General features: G+C 47.6%; 1 protein-coding gene across 2 annotated transcripts in view; it reads right to left on the bottom strand.

Annotated features, from left to right (window-relative positions):
* The window catches only part of DPYSL5 (dihydropyrimidinase like 5), a 103,605-nt gene extending 83,985 nt beyond the window's left edge, over positions 1 to 19,620 (bottom strand). The window contains exon 1 of one of the 2 annotated variants that reach the window (XM_086700198.1): positions 19,417 to 19,620. The gene's annotated coding sequence lies outside the window, so the exon portion shown is untranslated. The remainder of the gene's footprint in view (positions 1 to 19,416) is intronic. The other variant, XM_086700197.1, reaches the window with a different exon arrangement.
* Positions 19,621 to 20,006: the final 386 nt, after the last annotated feature.

The raw sequence follows: 20,006 nt of genomic DNA, 5'->3' as shown, positions 1-20,006 counted from the left end.
TCCAGCCCCTTTCCCTCCCAGGAAGAGGAGTGGGAGGTTGGGGCTGAAAGTGCAACCCTCTAATCACCTGGCTGGTTCCCGTGGCAACCAGCACCCGTCTGGAGAGTCACCTCATTAGCATAACTCAGGTTTGGTGCTAGAGGCTTATTATGAATAACAAAAGACGCTCTCCTCACCCCGGTCAATCTGGAACTTACAAGGGTTGTAGGAGCTCTGTGCCAGAACTGGGGAAGACCAAATACAGACTTATTATTATATCACAGTATTGCATTATCCATGCCATAGAATAGCATACAATTTCTTATTTCTTTTTAGTGTTGACTTATTTTTGAGAGACAGACCACGAGAGGGCAGAGAGGGAGGGAGACAGAATCCGAAGCAGGCTCCTGGCTCTGAGCTGTGCCCCACGCGGGGCTCAAACCCACAATCCATGAGATCATGACCTGAGTCGAAGTCGGACGCTTAACCGACTGAGCCACCCAGGTGCCCCTAGCATGCAATTTTTAAAAAGTTAAGTCTATACTAATTGCTTTCAAGCTTCTCCAGGGGCACCTGGCTGTCTCAGTCGGTAAAGCATGAGACTCTTGATCTCAGGGCTGTAAATTTGGGCCCCACGTTGGGTATAGAGATTAATTAAGAATAAAATCTTAAAAAAAAAAAATTAAAAAAAGCTTCTTCCAAGATGTAATGATAAGAAAGACAAGTTGTAGAGATAATGTATTTTACCAAAATGGAACTCCAATACATGTAATCCATGACATCCACAGACACAGACATAATAGGATCCCATTCTGATAAAATGTGCAAGGACAAAAAATATCTTTGTATCTTATTTATACACGATAATGTGTAGAGAGCAAAATATGGGTGAAAACATCCGTTTGTTTACACTGATTACCAGAGGGTGAGGGAGCATTTAGTTGCAGAGGAGTGGAAGAGAGGGGAAAAGTCTTTTCCTTTTTTTTTTTTAAAGAAAAAAAAACGTTAAGTAAAACAGGATGGACATGTGTGTGAGTGTGTGTGTGTGTGTGTGTGTGTGTGTGTGTGTGTGTGTGTGTGTCATAAAGATGATCACCAAAATGCTAACGGTAGCTGCCAGAGGGTGCTGGGATTTCAGGTGACTTTTACTTTATTTCATTGACATTTAAATATTGTTTAAGTTTTTCACAGTGAAGATGTATTATTCATAAAACCGGGGGAAGGGGAAAGCAACAAAATCACTTTCACTGAAGCAAAACGTACCCACCCGACCTTGAAGGCAAGTCACATCTACGGAGCCCCTGTTTCGTGCCCTGCACTGTACCAGATGTGTTCCATTTCGAGTCCTCGAAGCAAAACGGCAAGGAATCGGGATGATGGTGCTCAGGAAGGGGTAGACAGCTTGCCTGGCATCACACAGATTATTAGCAAGTCTGGAAGACAAGATCTGCACCCAGATTTAACTCCTACGCATTCTCTTTCCTGCCTCTGCACTGCACTCTCTCAGTATGGGCTGTACCGGTAACAGGACGTGTACCTTCAGGCTGGCTAACCCATGTGTCCTTCCCCCACAGGAGTCCCTCGCTGTCCTTGACGGCAGTCTTCAAAATGAGCTCCACAGAATCTCTGCCTTCAAGAATCTCAAGTTTACCTCCCTGTTAGCATTTCAGCCCCGGGGGGCCGGAGGGGTGAGGACTGTGCATTACAGATCTCTAATGTTCAGGTCCGTTGACTGCTACTTAAAGAGTTGAAAAACACAGAGGCACCCGGGGTGACTCAGTCAAGTTAAGCTTCCCACTTCGGCTCAGGTCATGATTTTGCAGTTCAGGAGTTCAAGCCCCGCATGGGGCTCTGTGCTGACAGCTCAGAGCCTGGAACCAGCTTCGGATTCTGTGTCTCCCTCTCTCTCTGTGCCCCTCCCCCGCTTGTGATCTGTCTCTCTGTCTCTCTCTCTCTCAAAAATAAAAATAAAGACATTAAAAAAAAAAAGTTGAAAAACACAAAAGAAAAGACATGAGCTGTGTTTTCCAGGCTCTTGATGTTCTCTTCACACACAGGATCTTTCTCATGAGCCGCGTTCGTTACTTTAAATTCTTTTTTTTTTTCTTTTTTTAAAGTAGGCTCCACGCCCACGGTGGGGCTTGAACTCATGACCCTGGGATCAAGACTCATATGCTCTACCAGCTGAGCCAGCGAGGCGCTCCTACCTTAAATTCTTACACAAGATAACCCGCTGCTTACTCCAAGCTCACCATAAACTTAAAAAAGAAAAACATACACCTATTTACACAGCTGAGAACAGAGGATTCTACAATTCGGAGCAAAGAGCACATTTTCCGTGCTATTTATTGGCTATTTGGAGCATGAAGGACGTGAACAAAAGGCTGTAAAATAAAAGAGGAACAAAAGAGGGTATTTTAACACAACCCGAGGAGGAGAAAAGGCATTGCGTTTATGCACACGAATTTCTTACTTTAAACACACACACTAAACATGATATATTTTAAAACTTGTCATTGTGCTGTCCTTGATTTTCATTAGGAAAGAAAAATCGCTGTGGGTGGTCTGGGGGCCCAGGGAACTGGTCAGTCTGTGTAAACTCATGCAGATAAAGACAAGGTCTCATTTGACACCCTCTGGGCGCCCTCTTTGTCACAACACTGAGCACACAGACCCCCAGAGGGGGAGAGCCAGGAAGGGACGGAAGCACGGGGGTGGGGGGTGGGGGTGGGGGGATGTGCTCAGTTGCCCCTAACGACCTTCAGCCTTCCCCCTCCCCCTGCTGTCCGAGCCTCCCGCTCTGACACCAACCAGCACAGCCCCTTACCTCCTTGGCCCCATCCTGCAGCTCCTACACCAAACCCTCTGCCCTAATGTCCTCTTCCCCAAATCCTGCCCTAACACCTTGTCAGAAAAGGCTTTTGATGTATCCTAAGGGCGAGGACCATTCTCTCAGCCCGAGGGAGACCTTAGCTCTCCTCTGCCACTGCACGGAGGGTACAGAGTCTGCAAGGCCCGGCCTCCCTCCACCTTTCTCTTCCCGCAGTACTTAGCATGGTGCCTGGCTAGAGGCAGATGCACACAGAACGTTAATCACCTTCCCCTTAAAGCATCCACTCAAATAATCCAACTTTTGGATTTTTATCTGCTCTGGATAGAAAGATCTAGATGCTGTCAGAATTACCTAGGCCCGCTTTTTCAGACCCGAGCCCAAAGACAGTGGCATGAATGAGCCTTGGGGGCTCATTCCTGGAGCGCCACTTCCTGGAGCACTTTGGTGGGGTTAAACGTTTTAACGGTGGGTAATTCCCAAAATTCGTCTTTTTTCTAAATTTTTATTTTTATTAATTTTGGGGTTCAGTGTTTTTTTGTTTTTTGTTTTTGTTTTGAGGGAGAGTAAGAGAAAACACGTGCATGCGTGTGTGTTGGGAGAGGGGCAGAGAGAGAGAGGGAAGAGAATCCCAAGCCAACAGCGAGGAGCAACTCACCAACTGTGAGGTCGTGACCTGAACTGAAATCAAGAGCCGGACACTCAACCTACTGAGCCACCCAGGCATCGCCCCCCCCCCCCCCCCCGCCAAATTCTTTACAATTTCATGTGAACACACAAAATATTGGTATTTTGTGAACTGGAGTGTAGACCTTGCATTCATTTTTTTAAGATTAAAAAATGAGAACAGCTGGGGGGGAGCTTGCTTGGGATTTTCCTTCTTTCCCTCTCTCTCTGCCCTTCCCCTGCTCACACTCTCTTTCTCTGTAAATAAATAACTTAAAAAAAAAAAAAGTAAGAACAGGGGCCCTGAGTGGCTCAGTTGGTTAGGTGTCCGACTTTGGCTCAGGTCACGATCTCGCAGTTCGTGAGTTTGAACGCTAGTTGGGCCCTGTGCTGACAGCTGGGAGCCTGGAGCCTGCTTCCAATTCTGTGTCTCCCTCTCTCTCTGCCCCTCCCCTGCTCGCACTCTCTCTCTCTCTCTTTCTCTCTCTCTCTAAAATAAGTAAACATTAAAAAAATGAGAACAGTTATGAAACACCATACATGATTCCATTTACACGAAATGTCTGGAACAGGCAAATCGATAGAAAGTGGATTAGTGGTTGCCAGGAGCTGGGGGTGGGGTGGCAGGAATGGGAAGTGACTGCTAATGGGTAAGGGGTTTCTTTCTGGGGTGATGACAATGTTCTGAGATAAGAGCACGGTGATGGTTACACAATTATGAATACAGTAGAAACCACTGCATTGTATCCTTTCCATGCGTGAACTTTATGGTACGTAAATTATACCTCCATAAAGTTGTCAGCAAGGCCTCAAAGATTTCAGACTTGCACCAGGGTGCTTCTAAGTTTCGAGAAGCAGTAACAGGAAAGAATGGAAACTCCAGGCAGGTCTGCAAGTCAAGAAACAGGTCCCCAGGAGGGCATCTGGGGTACAGGTCTGAGGGGAAGTGTCAAGTAATGTCCCCACGGCTCCGGGTCAGTAACTGAAACTGAACCAGTGTAAAGCAAGGAGGGCGCCAAAAGCATGGACCCAGTTTCTGGAGTAGGTCTGCGGCCCCTATCGGAGCTGCGCCAAAGGGTGTAAAGAGAGCATCGCTTGCCAGAGCTGAGCACGGAGGGGTGGGATGGGCCAAGGGCAATGCAGGTGGCTGGCTTGGTATGAAAGTAAAAAGATGTGGGGCGGGCGCCTGGGTGGCTCGGTCGGTTAAGCGGCCGACCTCGGCTCAGGTCGTGATCTCGCGGTCCGTGAGTTCGGGCCCCGCATCGGGCTCTGTGCTGACAGCTTGGAGCCCGGAGCCTGCTTCTGTTTCTGTGTCTCCCTCTCTCTCTGCCCCTCTTCCATTTGCGCTCTGTCTCTCTGCCTTTCAAAAATGAATAAATGTTAAAAAAAAAAAAAAAAAAGTAAAAAGACTCCCCAGGTTGTTGACAGAATTCATTTCCTTACGGTTGTAGGCTTTCAGCTAAGGGCCACTCTCAGCTCCAAGAGGCCACCCAATTTCTTGCCAAGTGGGCTTCCCCAACACAACCACTTCTCAAGAGAGCAAGGAGAGTCTCTAGAGCAAGTCTGCTAGCCAGATGAGGTCGTGTATCATATAGTCAGGGGAATGACATTGTCACCTCTGCCATCTTCTATTGATTAAAAACAAGTCACAGGGGTGCCTGGCTGGCTCATTCGGGTAAGTGTCCGACTCTTCATTTCGGCTCAAGTTATGATCTGAGTTCGAGCCCCGTGTAGGGCTCTGAGCCGACCAAGCGGAGCCTGCTTGAGATTCTCTCTCCCCACCCCCCTCCGCCCCTCCCCAGCTCGCACGTGCACACTCTCTCTCAAAAATAAATAAACATTAAAGAAAAAACAAAAAAGTCCCAGGAAAGCATTACACAGAGGTGTGAACGTCAGGAGCTGGGCATCGTGGCACGGGACACACCAAGAGTCCCTCTTCACAATCCTTGCAGAGAAAACATGCCCGCAAGTAACCAAACCATAAAGCAGAATGGAACTAATTCTACAGGATGATCTGGAGGCTTCTTAACCTGTTGTCATTTGAGACCAAAGAGGGCAAAAATCACCAGATGCTTTCTCTGCACTGATATAGCTCGTTGGAAGTTAAATTGCCCTGGAAGTTCCTCCTCTGTGAAATGATGAGATGTTGTCTAAGGTTCTTCCGATGTCCTACGATGACACCTGGCCCACAGTAGGTGTTCAATAGCACCTGTTCCGTAAAGGAAGGGATAAAGGAATGAGCACCTGTACATATTAGAATGCAGACATTTTTTAAGATTAAAAAATGATCGTGATGTCCGGGTAGTGTTTCTCATCTTCTATCCTAAGATTTACACCAAGTTTTCCTGAATAAAAATGATCGGAAGGGAAAATACTAGATGCTATTTGTTAATTGTCGTAATGGCTCATCCTTAGTCCACCTGGTCCCAGCACCTTTCTTTTTTGAAGGAGTTACACATTCTGTCTCTTCAGCGGCTCGAAAGCCCTACTCTGCATGCTTGTGTCTTATTTTTAGGGGTCCTCCATGTGGGAGACCATCTGAGAACAGAAGCCATGAGCATGGGGCCAAGAGCTCAACTCTTCTCAAGTTTTCTGGAATCCCTTCCAAGGTGAGCCAGAGCCAGGAAAAGCTGCCACATTATTGTTATTACTGTTTGAACAGGTAAAATATACACACGATAAACATTTAAGACCATATAAATAGTCCCCTCCTCTGAAGATAAGCACCATCACAGGTTTTGCCGTGTTTCTTTGCATGGACAACCTATGCATATTTAAGCATATACTTATCTATTTTGTATTGCACAAAATAGCAGCATGCATGAAATAGCGCTCTGCCTGCTTTCTTTCTGTTGTGATATAAATTGGCCCCTTGTTCTATATCAGAACATAGGGGCGCCTGGGTGGTTCAGTCGGTTAAGTGTCCGACTCGAACTCAGGTCATGATCTCACAGCTCACGGGTTCAAGCGCCGCATGGGACTCTGTGCTGACAGTTCAGAGCCTGGAGCCTGCTTTGGATTCTGTGTCTCCCTCTCTCTCTGCCCCTCCCCTGCTCACTCTCTGTCCCTCTCTCAAAATAAAAATAAAAACATTTAAAAAAACAAGTGTCGGGGCGCCTGGGTGGCGCAGTCGGTTAAGCGTCCGACTTCAGCCAGGTCACGATCTCGCGGTCCGTGAGTTCGAGCCCCGCGTCGGGCTCTGGGCTGATGACTCAGAGCCTGGAGCCTGTTTCCGATTCTGTGTCTCCCTCTCTCTCTGCCCCTCCCCCGTTCATGCTCTGTCTCTCTCTGTCCCAAAAATAAATAAACGTTGAAAAAAAAAAATTAAAAAAAAATAAAAAAACAAGTGTCTGCCTCGTCTTTTTAATGGTTGCATAATAATTCTTTGTAAGGATGTATCAGAATGTATTTAACTAGCTCTCCAATGATGGGAATTTAGGTTGGGTCTGATTTTTGGCTAGTATAAATCATGCCGCAATAATAGCCCTTGGTATTTTTCATTGTGCACTTGTTTGCATACCTTTAGGGTACACTCCTAGAGGTGGTATTGCTGGGCGAAAGGGTATGTGCGGTTTTAACGTCGACAGATAGTGCCCCACTGCAGTCTGCAGGTTTTAGCTGGTAAGGCATCGTGACACGACACTCCCAGCAGTGACACAGCATGGCTGTCGCAGAACATCAAAGCTGTCAGATAGCATCTAGTCTCCGCTTCCTCATGGTACAGAGGGAACGAAACCGTTTTGACCGAATTTCTCACGTGCTCTCTATTATCTCTGCACCAATGACCATACAGTCCAGCCTATTCATTTGACAATCATGTGCCTTGGAGCATACTTTTATATACCGTTACATATCTACCAAATTCAGCCCTAGAGAATACCATTAGCTCCGCTTACTGAGTATCTCCCACACACCCATCAGGCTCCGTGCGTGAATGCCATTAGTCCCTCCCTACAAACCTGTGAGGAAGATATTAACATTCCTCTAGATCACAAAACCAAGGCTTGGGGAGATGGACTTTGCCTGAGATCTCTGACACCTAGAAAGCAGCAGAGTCTGGATTCAAACCCACCTCTCTCCCATGAGCAAGCTCGTTCCTGGAAATTGCTTGGCCCCCTGCAGACACTGAGGAAATACGTGAGTGGAGGTTCATGGCCATCTCAAATGACAGCTCAATGCAAGCCAAGTCCAGCCATTGGATGGTTAGTAACCCTCTCTCACTTGCCACGCTGCTCCAACACTCATTTCCAGTTCCCAGCTATTTGCATTCTACCCAGGTATTTAGAATTTAACTAAATATTGAGTGTTCCGCATAACTGTGTGATCCCTACACAACTCGGAGACCACAGAATGTCTTTCACAGTGGCCAACTTTGGGTGCTATTTGCTATTAAGAAACAGCAGCCGGGGCGCCTGGGTGGCGCAGTCGGTTAGGCGTCCGACTTCAGCCAGGTCACAATCTCGCGGTCCGTGAGTTCGAGCCCCGCGTCGGGCTCTGGGCTGATGGCTCAGAGCCTGGAGCCTGTTTCGGATTCTGTGTCTCCCTCTCTCTCTGCCCCTCCCCCGTTCATGCTCTGTCTCTCTCTGTCCCAAAAATAAATAAACGTTGAAAAAAAAAAATTAAAAAAAAAGAAACGGCAGCCTTTTACAGAACTTATTGATGAAAGTTGGCTTTACTTACAGTCCTTTGCCTTCCAAGTTATTATGGCAGTCCTGTTTTTAATTTAGCTTTTATTTTTATTTTATTGTATTAAAATATTTTTTTAATGTTTTTTTATTTTTTTATTTTTGAAGGAGAGAGAGACAGAGCATGAGCAGGGGAAGAGCAGACAGAGAGGGAGACACAGAATCTGAAGCAGGCTCCAGGCTCTGAGTTGTCAGCACAGAGCCCGACACGGGGCTTGAACTCACAAACCGTGAGATCACGACCTGAGCCGAAGTCAGATGCTTAACCGACTGAGCCACCCAGGTGCCCCTATTTTTAATTTTTTTAATTAAAGAGCGTGAGAGAGGAGTGGAGGTGGAGGGTGAGAGAAAGAGAGAGAGAGAGAGAGAGAAAGAGAGAGAGAGAGACTCTCAAGCAGGCTCCACACTCAGCATGGGCTCCATCCCATGACCCTGGGATCATGACCCGAGCCCAAATCAAGAGTAGGACATTCAACTGACTGAGCCACACAGGCATCCATCTCACTGCAGCCCTGTTTTTAATGACTATTTCAGACAATTTTATTCCTACATTTACACAAATTCTTTGATGATCAACTTGCTGACGAAGACGGAAGAGAAAGCAATCAGGGAACTTTGTGAAGTTGGTCCTTAAGTCAAGGAATTAACATACACTCATGCATTTGTCTTTATGTGCAAACTATATCAGGTATTATGATTAAAACTGCATCCCCCACACCAAAAATTCCTTTTAAGGGAATTCCAATTCTCAAAAACATTATCAGCTCGGTGATAAAATCATGTATGTGATGTTCGCTCGTAAAGATGTGAACAATATTTAAGATAATAGAAAAAATTGGACATAATCTAGATGTTCACCAATAAGTAAATGTTTAAAATTTTTTTAATGTTTGTTTATTTTTGAGAGTGACAGGGAGACAGAATCTGAAGCATGCTCCAGGCTCTGAGCTGTCAGCACAGAGCCCGATGTGGGGCTCAAACTCACAGACCACGAGATCATGACCTGAGCTGAAGTTAGACCCTTAACCGACTGAGCCACACAGGCACCCCAATAAGTAAATGTTTAAATACAACAGTGTTTCTTCCAATGGAATGGTAGATAGCCATTTAAAAGTTCACATTTCTAAATTAGGTAGAGACGTAAAAAAGCTTTTTTTTTTACATTTTTAAAATGTTTACTTATTTTTGATATCAAGAGACAGAGCATGAGCAGGGAGGAGCAGAGAGAGAGGGAGACACAGAATCTGAAGCAGGCTCCAGGCTCTGAGCTGTCAGCACAGAGCCCGATGCGGGACTCAAGCTCACGAGCCATGAGATCATGACCTGAGCCGAGGTCGGATGTTCAACTGACAGAGCCACCCAGACGCCCCAAAGAGCTTTTTTTTTTTTAATGTCAAACAACAGAATACCAATAGCATCCATGTTGTGGTCATAATTCCGTAAAAAATCACCCGCTGGGATGAGCACTGGGTGTTGTATGGAAACCGATTTGACAATAAATTATATTTAATAATAAAAAAAATTATGTGAGCATATGGACAAAGCTTTGATGAAACAAGCAGTCATTACGTTAGCTGTATTAGCAAAATGGTCTATGGGTGGTTTATAACTGATTAGGTATTAGAATATTATATTATACATTTTATTTATTTATATTATTTTATTAAAAAACGTTTTTTAATGTTTATTTTATTTGAGAGAGAGAGAGAGAGAGAGAGAGAGAGAGAGCATAGGCAGGGGAGGGGCAGAGAGAGAAGGGTACAGAGGATCCGAAGTGGGCTCTATGCTGACAGCAAAGGAGCCTGATCCGGGGTTCAAACTCACGAACCGTGAGATCATGACCTGATCTAAAGTTGAGGGCTTAACCGACTGAGCCACCCAGGCGCCCCTATACATTTTAAAGTACAAATTATCTCAAAATAAATAAACACTTAAAAAAATACAGTACAAATTAAATCTTATAGTATTGCCTAAGCGCTTAAGGGACTCAGAGTCTAAGCAGTAAACCTAGGTGTTTAGGCAAGGATAAATCTTGTCTCCCTCACTTGCTTGTACGAGGATGGATGCAGACGTGGCAAGCCACGTGACAGGAAAAAAATCTTTCTCTCTGTGAATGGGTCTTCTAAAGAAAAACCTGAGGGGTCACGAATTCGTGACGACCTTGTCATGCTCCCTTGGTAGTATAGGCTTCATTACCACCATCCTGTAATCACACCTAAACTGCCGCCCTTGATCTATACTGGCCATGTTATCACTGCCACCTCTCCTAGACCAACGGTGAAGATCAGCCTGGGGGTTAAATGGGTTTGCCTTATATCCACAATCTGAAGGCTGTTGCTCTATCTCTGTGTCTCATCTTTATTGGGTTTCAGTAGTTGCAGAGGCTTTGTCCCATTATAATCCAGTTGTAAGAATCATGTCCGTTTTAAGTCTTTTTTAGAAACCCACAAAAAAAGGGGGTGGGGGGAATCTATGCTAGAATTCTAATTCCCAAGTAAGAAATCCGAACTCTGTGATTCCAAGCTCCCCCCTTTTGAGGAATTTTTTAAGCCAGAGAAATGACACAACTCAAAATCGCTATTTGATGTGAGAAACGCAAAATAGTTAACAGAAGAAAAAAATCACTTGTTAATCCTGTTCAAGGCTGATAGGACATCTCTGGAATGATTTGGGGACCCATGTTGCAATTATAATCTGTTCTCATCTTTTCCTTAAGAAACAGGAGTAAGGAAATCGCTGTAGCAAGACTAAGGCTGAAACACAACCCTTAGTTTAAAAATGCTCATTTCAGGGGCACCTGGAGGCTCAGTTGATTGAGCGTCTGACTCTTGATTCTTGTTTTCAGCTGAGGTCATGATCCCAGGGTCGTGGGATCAAGCCCAAGCATGGAGACTGCTTAAGATTTTCTCTCTCTTCCTCCCTCTCCCCCTCTCCCTTGCTTGTGCTTTCTCTCTCTCTCAAATTAAAAAAAAAAAGAAAGAAAGAAAAAAAAAAAAGAAGTTCATTTCAGCTACTGTGGAATCAGGCACAGCTTGAAGTTCTATTTTTTCCTGAAGAATGAGAGTTGGAAACCAACCTCTGATCAAGCCACGACATTATACCAGCCTCTAGGGTTTCTAAAAATGGTTTAATCACAGCAGTACATCCCTCAGAATGTCTTTTAAAAAACTCTTCTTAAAAATGTTTTTAATCACCATTAATCTTACTATTTGGCACAGTCTACTAAAAAATAACATATGCAAACCCTCGACCCAGCAGTTCTACTCCTAAGGTTATACCCAACAGAAACACACATATGTTCACGAACAAAACGCGTACTAGAATATTCACAGCAGCACTATTCGTGATAGTCTCAAACTGGAAACTACCCAAATACCCATTAACAACACAATGGATACTACGGTACATTTACACAATGGGACAATATATAGCAATGAAAATGAGCAAATGAAATGCAACAAACATAACATTGAGCAAAAGAAGCCACCCATGAAAAAGTTTCAACTGTAAGGATTCCATTTGTAAAATAGTTCAAAAACAGGCAAAGCTGATCTGTGCTGTAAGAAGTCAGGAGGGTGGTTATTAACCCTGGAGGAAGGACAGTGACTGCGAGGCGACTTAAGAGGGAGACTTTGGGGGGATGACTGGCTGGCTTAGTTGGTGGAGCACATGACGCTTGATCTCAGGGTTGTAGATTTAAGCCCCACACTGGGCGTAGAGATTACTTAAAAAGGGAGGGGGAGGCAAAGGGCTTTGGGGTACTGGTAATCTATTTCTTGGCCTGGTGCTGATCACCTGGGTATGTTCAGTTTGCAAAAATTCATTATGCTATATGCTTATGATTCATATATTTTCTAGGTATCTGTTATAATTCACCAAAGAGTTTAAAAAACAAGAGTATTTTCAAAATACACCCTCACCCCACCCTCCCAAAGTCACCATCTTAAGCCTATGTATTGCCCACACCCTTGGCAATAGGGCGAACTTAGAATAATCCAAGTTGAGTTTCACATGTATTGCAAACACGGCTAAAAACACCATTGCATGAAAAAAATTTGGAGGCTATGTTTGAATTTTATAACAGAATGAACCTATCAATCCACAAAGACAAATCTGGATGAAGTGGTAAAAATGAGAAAGGAGGGGACCTCTCCATCAATAGTGGATCATGCCCCGCAGAGGGACAAAGGGAAGGGCAGGACCAGACAAAAGCAGGGAGAATAAAGACCCAAAGCCTGAGAAATTAGAGTGAGCCCATGGCGGATTTGAAATTAACAAAGGGGCTGCCTGTCAATGGACACTGAAGTGACACAAAGATGGTGTGACTGAGTACTGGGCATTGCTGGTGTGTGGGAGACACATTCACAGGGAGTTGAGGCAGTGACAGACCCCGAAAAACTTTGCTGCCAATGAAAACGGACAGATGTTGGGGGTGGGGAAGGACACAACACTCAGTTCAGAACGTAGATACTCTTCTTTTCTCAAGAGAATCTCCTCATTCATAAAACCTCAGCTTCACTTGAGCCAAAGGATTTTCAATTTAAATGGGGAGCCAGAGGTCTCAATGGCTGGAAAATCCTGTAACACATCATCTAGATCATTCACTCAGCCGTTCTTTCAACGTTACTGAATGCTCACTCTGAGCAGTATTTCATGCTAGAAGCTATGTGGATGAAAAAGAGGTCCAGATATTATTTTAAACAAGAGGAGGGAGAACCATTTTGTCACGGAACAGCTCACTGCTAAATTCTTTCGTTGACTGTAAACCTTACACCCACCAGGTAAGGTTCTTGGTTGGAGTGGTGTTTCAAAAGCCTGGACTCTGTGGGCACGCCTGCGTGGCTCAGTCGGTTAAGCGTCCTACTCTTGATTTCATCTCGGTTCATGATCTCACGATTTGTGAGATGGAGCCCAGCCCCGGGCTCTGCGTTGACTGTGCGGAACCTGCTTGGGATTATTCCTCTCCCTCTCTCTCTCTCTCTCTGCCCCTACCCTGCTCACACACTCTTTCTCTCTCTAAGTAAGCAAATAAATAAATAAATATTAAAAAGAAAAAAAAAAAAAAAAAAAGCAGGGGCGCCTGGGTGGCTCAGTTGGTTAAGCCTCCGACTTCAGCTCAGGGCACGATCTCCCGGTCCGTGGGTTCGAGCCCCGCGTCGGGCTCTGGGCTGATGGCTCAGAGCCTGGAGCCTGCTTCAGATTCTGTGTCTCCCTCTCTCTCTGCCCCTCCCCCGTTCATGCTCTGTCTCTCTCTGTCTCAAAAATAAATAAACGTTAAAAAAAAAAAAAAAAGCATGGACTCTGTGATGGTTGGTTTCTTATGTCAACTTGGCTAAGCTATAGTATAGTATAGTATAGTATAGTATAGTATAGTATAGTATAGTATGGTGTAGTTATTCAATCAAACACCATCTATATATGTTGCTGTCAAGATATTTTGTAGATGTGGTTGACATCTACAATCAGTTGACTTTAAGGAAAGGAGGTTTTCTTCAGTAATATGGGTGGGCCTCATACAATCAGTTGAGAGGCCTTAAGAGAAAAACCGAGGTTCCCTTGAGGAAGAAGAAATTCTGTCTTCAGACCTCAACATCAGTTCCTGGCTGAGAGTTTCCACCCTGCTGGCCTGCCCTAGGCATGTCAGACTTGCCAGACCCCACAATCATGTAAGATAACCATTATTGGTTCTGTTTCTCTGGAGAACCGCAAGTTATACAGACTCTAAGCAGACCCCTGGGGTTTGAAGGTTGGCTCTGCGACTCCTCTAGCTGGGTGATTTCTGTACTGAAAGCTGGGGATAATAATAGTACTTAATTCATAGGCACTAGAACAACCCCTAGCACAGAGTAAGTGCTTGGAAAGTATTTGTTAAATAAGTAATTCTGTGATGCTGAGTTTATTTCTTAGCTGGAAAACTGCAGATATTTTTATTCCCAACAATTACCATCAACCAAACATGAACACTCTTTCCCACACCAAAACCAGAACAGCCTTGGAACAACAGCCCCTCACCAGTACCTGATCTTCTAGATGATGAAGGGGCAGGTGAAATGCCAGGCCAACACCACACATTGTGATGATTTGGCAAAGCTGGAATCAGAGCACTTCTGGAACATTCTTAACTACAAGTTCTCAGCTGCTGACAACAGCTGTGCTTAAAGAAGCTCAGACTCAGCACAGAGCTATTCCTACTATTTGCAAGGGTGGGGGTTCATGAAGTGGTCCTAATCATTCTTTCTGTTCCCACTGGTGATACCCCACTGCAGCCTGCCCCAGCCCCTTGCAATGAAAGATTAGATGGGGGAAAACGTGGGGTGCCTGGGTGGCTCAGTCAGTTAAGCATCCGACTTTGGCTTAAGTTATAATCTCAGGGTTCTTGGGTTTGAGCCCCGGGTCAGGTTCTGTGCTGACAGCACAGAGCCTGGAGCCTGCTTCAGATTCTATATCTCCCTCTTTCTCTCTTCCTCCCCTGCTTGTGCTCTCTCTCTCTCTCTCTCAAAACTAAATAAATGTTAAAAAATAAATAAAAATTTAAAAAATAAAATAAAAAATAAAAAAAAATTAAGGCAAAGTGATCCTAAAATTATTTCTCATTTATTCGCTAGAAGTGCAATAAAATCAAACACCTTACTTGTTATTCTCATTTGATTTCACATTATGCCAACTTCTTCCTACAGGTTTTCATGCTGACAAAGATTTTCTGTATTATTGTTCTCCTATAGGTTCCTGTGTACTAAGTCTTACAAGGCGTTTCTGAAATTCTTTTCTTTTTTTTTTTTTTTTTCAACGTTTATTTATTTTTTGGACAGAGAGAGACAGAGCATGAACGGGGGAGGGGCAGAGAGAGAGGGAGACACAGAATCGGAAACAGGCTCCAGGCTCTGAGCCATCAGCCCAGAGCCTGACGCGGGGCTCGAACACACGGACCGCGAGATCGTGACCTGGCTGAAGTCGGACGCCTAACCGACTGCGCCACCCAGGCGCCCCTGAAATTATTTTCTTATAGCTCGGAAAACAAAAATGAACAGGATCAGATTCTATCAGAATTTGGTTAATTTTTACACCAGCAAAATAGACAGGTTTTTAGATTTTTTTTAAGTAATTTCTACACCCAAAGTGGAGCTTGAACTCACCACCCCAAGATCAAGAGTCGCATGCTCTACTGACTGAGCCGGCCAGGCACCCTGGGTCTTAGATACCAAGCGTCCAGCTCTTGGTTTTGGCTCAGGTCGTGATCTCACAGTTTGTGAGTTCGAGCCCCAAGTTGGGCTCTGCGCTGACAGCGGGGAGCCTGCTTGGGATTCTTTCTCTTCCTCTCTCTCTCTGCCCCTCTCCAGTTCATGCTCTCTCAAAATAAATAAACTTAAAAAAATAATAATACCGACTTCTCTGGCTCTGTATAATTATCTAAATCCTCATTTACTCCAGAGATGTGGCCAGTTGTGATGGCCCTCGGCCTACAGTTCCCTGGAGCTTTCTTTATGTAGGATCATGCTGAATCCTGGGTCAGAGGAGCAGTTATTATTTTTTTAATGTTTATTTATTTTGAGAGAGAGAGAGAGAGAGAGTAGTGCGAGTGGGGGAGGGGCAGAGAAAGAGGGAGACACAGAATCCGAAGCAGGCTCCAGGCTCCGAGCTGTCAGCACAGAGACCGATGCGGGGCTCAAACCCATTAACCACAAGATCGTGACCTGAGCTGGAGTTGGACACTTAACTGACTGAGCTACCCAGGCGCCCCCGAGGAGTGGTTATTAAGGAGGGAAAACTCCCAGGTATCCATGGTAGAAGGACAGAGAGGTGTGGAGGTACCACAGAGGAAGTCAACACCAAGTCCCCAAACTTAACTTCTGCCAATTGTGTATGCTCGCCTTGCTGCGTAACCATTCCCATAGGAGGAAACGCACAGTGCATAAAGCATATTGAAACTATCCTGGCTTACAACTCCATCTTGGAGGGGCTATGCTGAAAACAGTCAGGTTCATGTCCTATGAACATCTTGTATATACCTAGCCAAGGTCCCCGAGGTCAGGGAGATGGAAGTTAACAATGGCACCCCGGAATTCTGGGGTCGCCTGATTCTTCCCTCTGCGCCCTGTCTCCCAGACATTTTCACAGGAGGTAGGAGAAGGCTGCTGCTTTCTCTCCATCTTCCCTATACAAATGGGCTGATCATACGGATACTGGCCTTCCTCATCTGTGCACTCTCCAGGAGGAAACTATTGGGATGGATGTTCACACAGGGCTCAACAGGTTTACACCTTTAAATAAACCCGTAAAATTCTTTCAAAAAGAATAAACCAACAAAACATTCCCTTCGGAAACTTTCCCCCTTGGGTACGACATGAAGACACATTTCCCCCTGGAGCTCTTTCATAAGAAGAAAACCTCTGTGTCAGATTGTAGGTTTTCTAATATTAAGATTCCTGGTTTTCATCTACTCTAGAGATAGACAAGTCTATTAACTTAGTTTAAATCATTCAGTGAACAGCATTCCAATTAATCCTTTCAGACCAGTTTTGTAAATTCTGAGAGGCACCTCTTAAAAACACCATCATTGAAAACCAGCAAGATACAGCCGACTGCTGCTTTCCTATGGCCACTCGGTATTGCCCAAATCGGAGGCTTTCGGGTTGGCAACTATCGAATATTCTGGGCAAGAGCCAACAGTGATATCACAGCCTTATGCACCAACCTTATGCATCAACCTGGTTAAGAAAGAAAATCCTGGGGTTTCAAGGCTAGAGAGAGCCAAAGGCTCATCAGTTAACGGCAAATACAAGTCACAATGATTGAGTCCTATGATGCTCTGTCTTTTATCCAAGCTTCCTTCACTCTAAATAAAATAAAATATGAATAAAAGAAAACAATCCTTCTGCCTTGCCCTCCCTACACATCTTTTTTGTTAAATGAATGACAATTTAAAAGTAGAAGCCTGATGCCAAAGAGTCACCTCTAATATAAGCTAAACAATGATTAAAGAAAACCTATAAAATGAAATTTTAGGATTGGGTAATCCTTTCACATGTCAAGATGCTGCAGCCTGGCATGAAAGATGCTTACACAGCCAGCAAGACTATGAGCGCATGGAAAGGTCTGCTGAGCCCTGGTTTGTGCTTCCATTTCTGTTCATCCGCTTTCCCATGGGCAAGCAGCCACCTCCTATCACAGAGCCGTCCCTGTCTTAGGTCAGCAGACAATACAGGCAAAATCTGCAAAGGATGGACACACTGGCTTGGGTGTGGTCACTGGCAATGGGAAGCTTTGGTCCCCAGGCTGCAGGCTGTAAAAGCCGAGAGCCGCACCCTTGGCGGGTAATCTCCAAAAGCCACTTCTCCGTTTCTTGGTTTGTTGTTTGTTGTTTTTAACCACAATCCGCACCAATCCTGACTTCTCCTTCTATGAACACACAGCAGACCTTAGACGTGAGCCCGCAGACAAAGCCGACTGCTCAAAGGGGCTCGCTGTGCACGGAGGCAACCTCCAGGTCGCCGCCGGGCCGCCACGCCACGTCTGGGCTCCTGGTCAATAGCAAGGGGCAGGCGGCGGCGCGGAGGCACCCAAAGCCGGTGGCGGCGGCTTTCAGCCCGCCTCACAGTCTGGGGGGACGCGCGACTCACACCAGGGAATTAACAGCGGGGCTTGGTCCCCAACGCAAACCCCAAAAGACGAGCGCACGCCCTGAGATTTCTACCAGAGCATTTTCTGCACCAGAAAACTGAACACTTGAAATTCTGGGGATGGGGGGGGGGGGGGGGGGGCTGGTACGGAGTCGCGTGGATACCAGTGCCGGCTATTGTTCTCCGGGTCTCTCCGGCGGGAGACTTCCCCCCATCCCGCCTCCCTGCCAGCATCTGCCACTGGACCAAGCCTTTCAGCTCCGCGAAGAAAAGGGTGTGCCTGCGGCGCTGCGGATTATCGCAAAACCTTAAGCTAGTCCCTACGGGCTGTGTCAGGCCGGGAGACAAAGCTCCTAGTGGGGACAGCTCAGCCCAGTCTCGGATCCGCCATCCTAGGTCGGTTGCCATTCCAAGGGCCACGCCCAGCTGGCCACCTGGACCGCCAGGATCCCCAGGCTCCACGCCTGGAGCAGAGGGTCTTCAGGCCCGAGACCCGCCTCCCAGCCGCCCACCCCCTCCCTTCCCCGGAGACCTTCCTCCACTGGGAGACCTCCCTCCCCAGAGAGGCCCTCCCCCGGCCGGCGCGGGTCTCCTCCTCCCCGGCGTCTACCCTCTTCAACCCCGGCGGTCTCCACCCTCCAGCGTCTGCCCTCCCATCCTCATTCTTCCTCAGTCCCAGACTCGCCCCGCCTCGCGCCACCTGCACCGCACTCTTCCCTCCCGCCTCAGACCCGCCCCCCGCCCCCTCTCTCTTTCCTCCTCCAACCCTGGTCTCTACTTCCCCCACCACCCAGACCCAGTCACCTGTCCCCACCCAGCTTCCCCATCTCCCCGTCTTTGCCCAGACGGAGGCCCCGCGTCTGCCTCTCCCCATTCCAGCTTCTCTCAGGCTCGGGCTCTTGCCCCTCCCCAGGCCTGGGGCGTCGGTGTCTGTCGCCCACCAAGATCGATGCTGCGGGGAGAGATCCCGCAATGGGCTCCAGCGAAGGGACCCAGCTCGGCGCCCGCTCTGGGGCGGGCAGCCACAGGCGGCCTTTGTAGTTCAGGCAGGTGCCTCGGAGGCGGCAGGCGAACCGTCCTTAGGCGACCGCTGCGTTAGCCAGTCGAGTGGAACAAGCCGTCGGGTCTGGTACAGGCTGGGCAAATCCCAACCCGGAGGCGAGATGGACGCAGGGTGTGTGTGCCGGTGGTGATGGGGGGCCAGAGATAGCGCCGATCTAGGGACTCGCGCAGGACGGGCCGGTAGCCAGAGAAGCCCCCGCCCAGCCTCCAGCCATTCACTGCACCTCGACGAGAGAGGCTGGGCACCTACTATGTGCTAAGAGTGAAATCCCTTCAACCGAGCCGTCTCCTCACCTCAGTTCTTTGCAATCCCACAAGCACACATGAAACGCCTACTATGAGCCAGGCACTGCACGGCGCTCCGTGGGCGTACAAAGAGGACCCCATTCCGGCCTCAGTGTAGCCCCGATGGCCGCCCCAATCCCAAACCACACCTCCCGCCGCGTCCCCTGCAGCGGGGCCCCTGGGCGCACCCCTATCCCTGCCCTTTTGTGCGCCTCCCAGAAAAACAGAGGCCACGAGATGGATGTCCCAGCCCAGGGAGAATAAGCCCACCGCCCGCCCAGCCATCACGCACTCCTCCGGGATGCTGCGGCTGCGAGGGTCCGTCGGTCGGTCCGTCTCTCCTCGGTCTTGACGCGGCGCAGGAGCTGCGGGTGCTCGGGGCGGCGGCGGCAGCACGCGCGCTCGCTCGATCGCCGCCTTGGCGCGCGGGGCGCTGGAGTCGGAAGCCGCGGGCTGGGGAGGGGACGTGGGTGGGGGCTGGAGGCGGTCTGGGCCAATCACCGACCCGACGTCTCCTCCCCAGTGCTCCCCACCTCGCGCTAGCAGGTTAGGGGGAGGCGGGGACAGGCGGCGCCCCGCATCTTCGCCGCCGCGCGCGGCCGCAGCCTTGGGACTACAACTCCCGACAGGCCCTGCTGCAGGGCCGGGGTCCGAGAGGGGAAGGAGAGTGAGGCCGGAGAACCCGCCGACCCCCCGCGCGCCCTTCTCCGCGTTCCTTTGGGTTTCCATGGTGACTCACTACACTTCACAAAGCCCCAGCGCTCACACGCGCTGATGCACGAGTCCCCTGGGAGGGCTACGGGGCGGGTCCCTAGGATACACCGCCTTCCCTCCCCTCCCCCTCCCTGCAGGATCCCACCCGAGGGGTTGAAACAATGCCCC

The sequence above is a fragment of the Puma concolor genome, chromosome A3 (assembly GCF_028749965.1).
Source record: "Puma concolor isolate L17-30 chromosome A3, mPumCon1.1.hap2, whole genome shotgun sequence".
Lineage (NCBI taxonomy): Eukaryota > Metazoa > Chordata > Mammalia > Carnivora > Felidae > Puma > Puma concolor.
The sequence above is the reverse complement of the archived record's forward strand: the minus strand, read 5'-3'. Positions and strand labels throughout refer to the sequence as shown.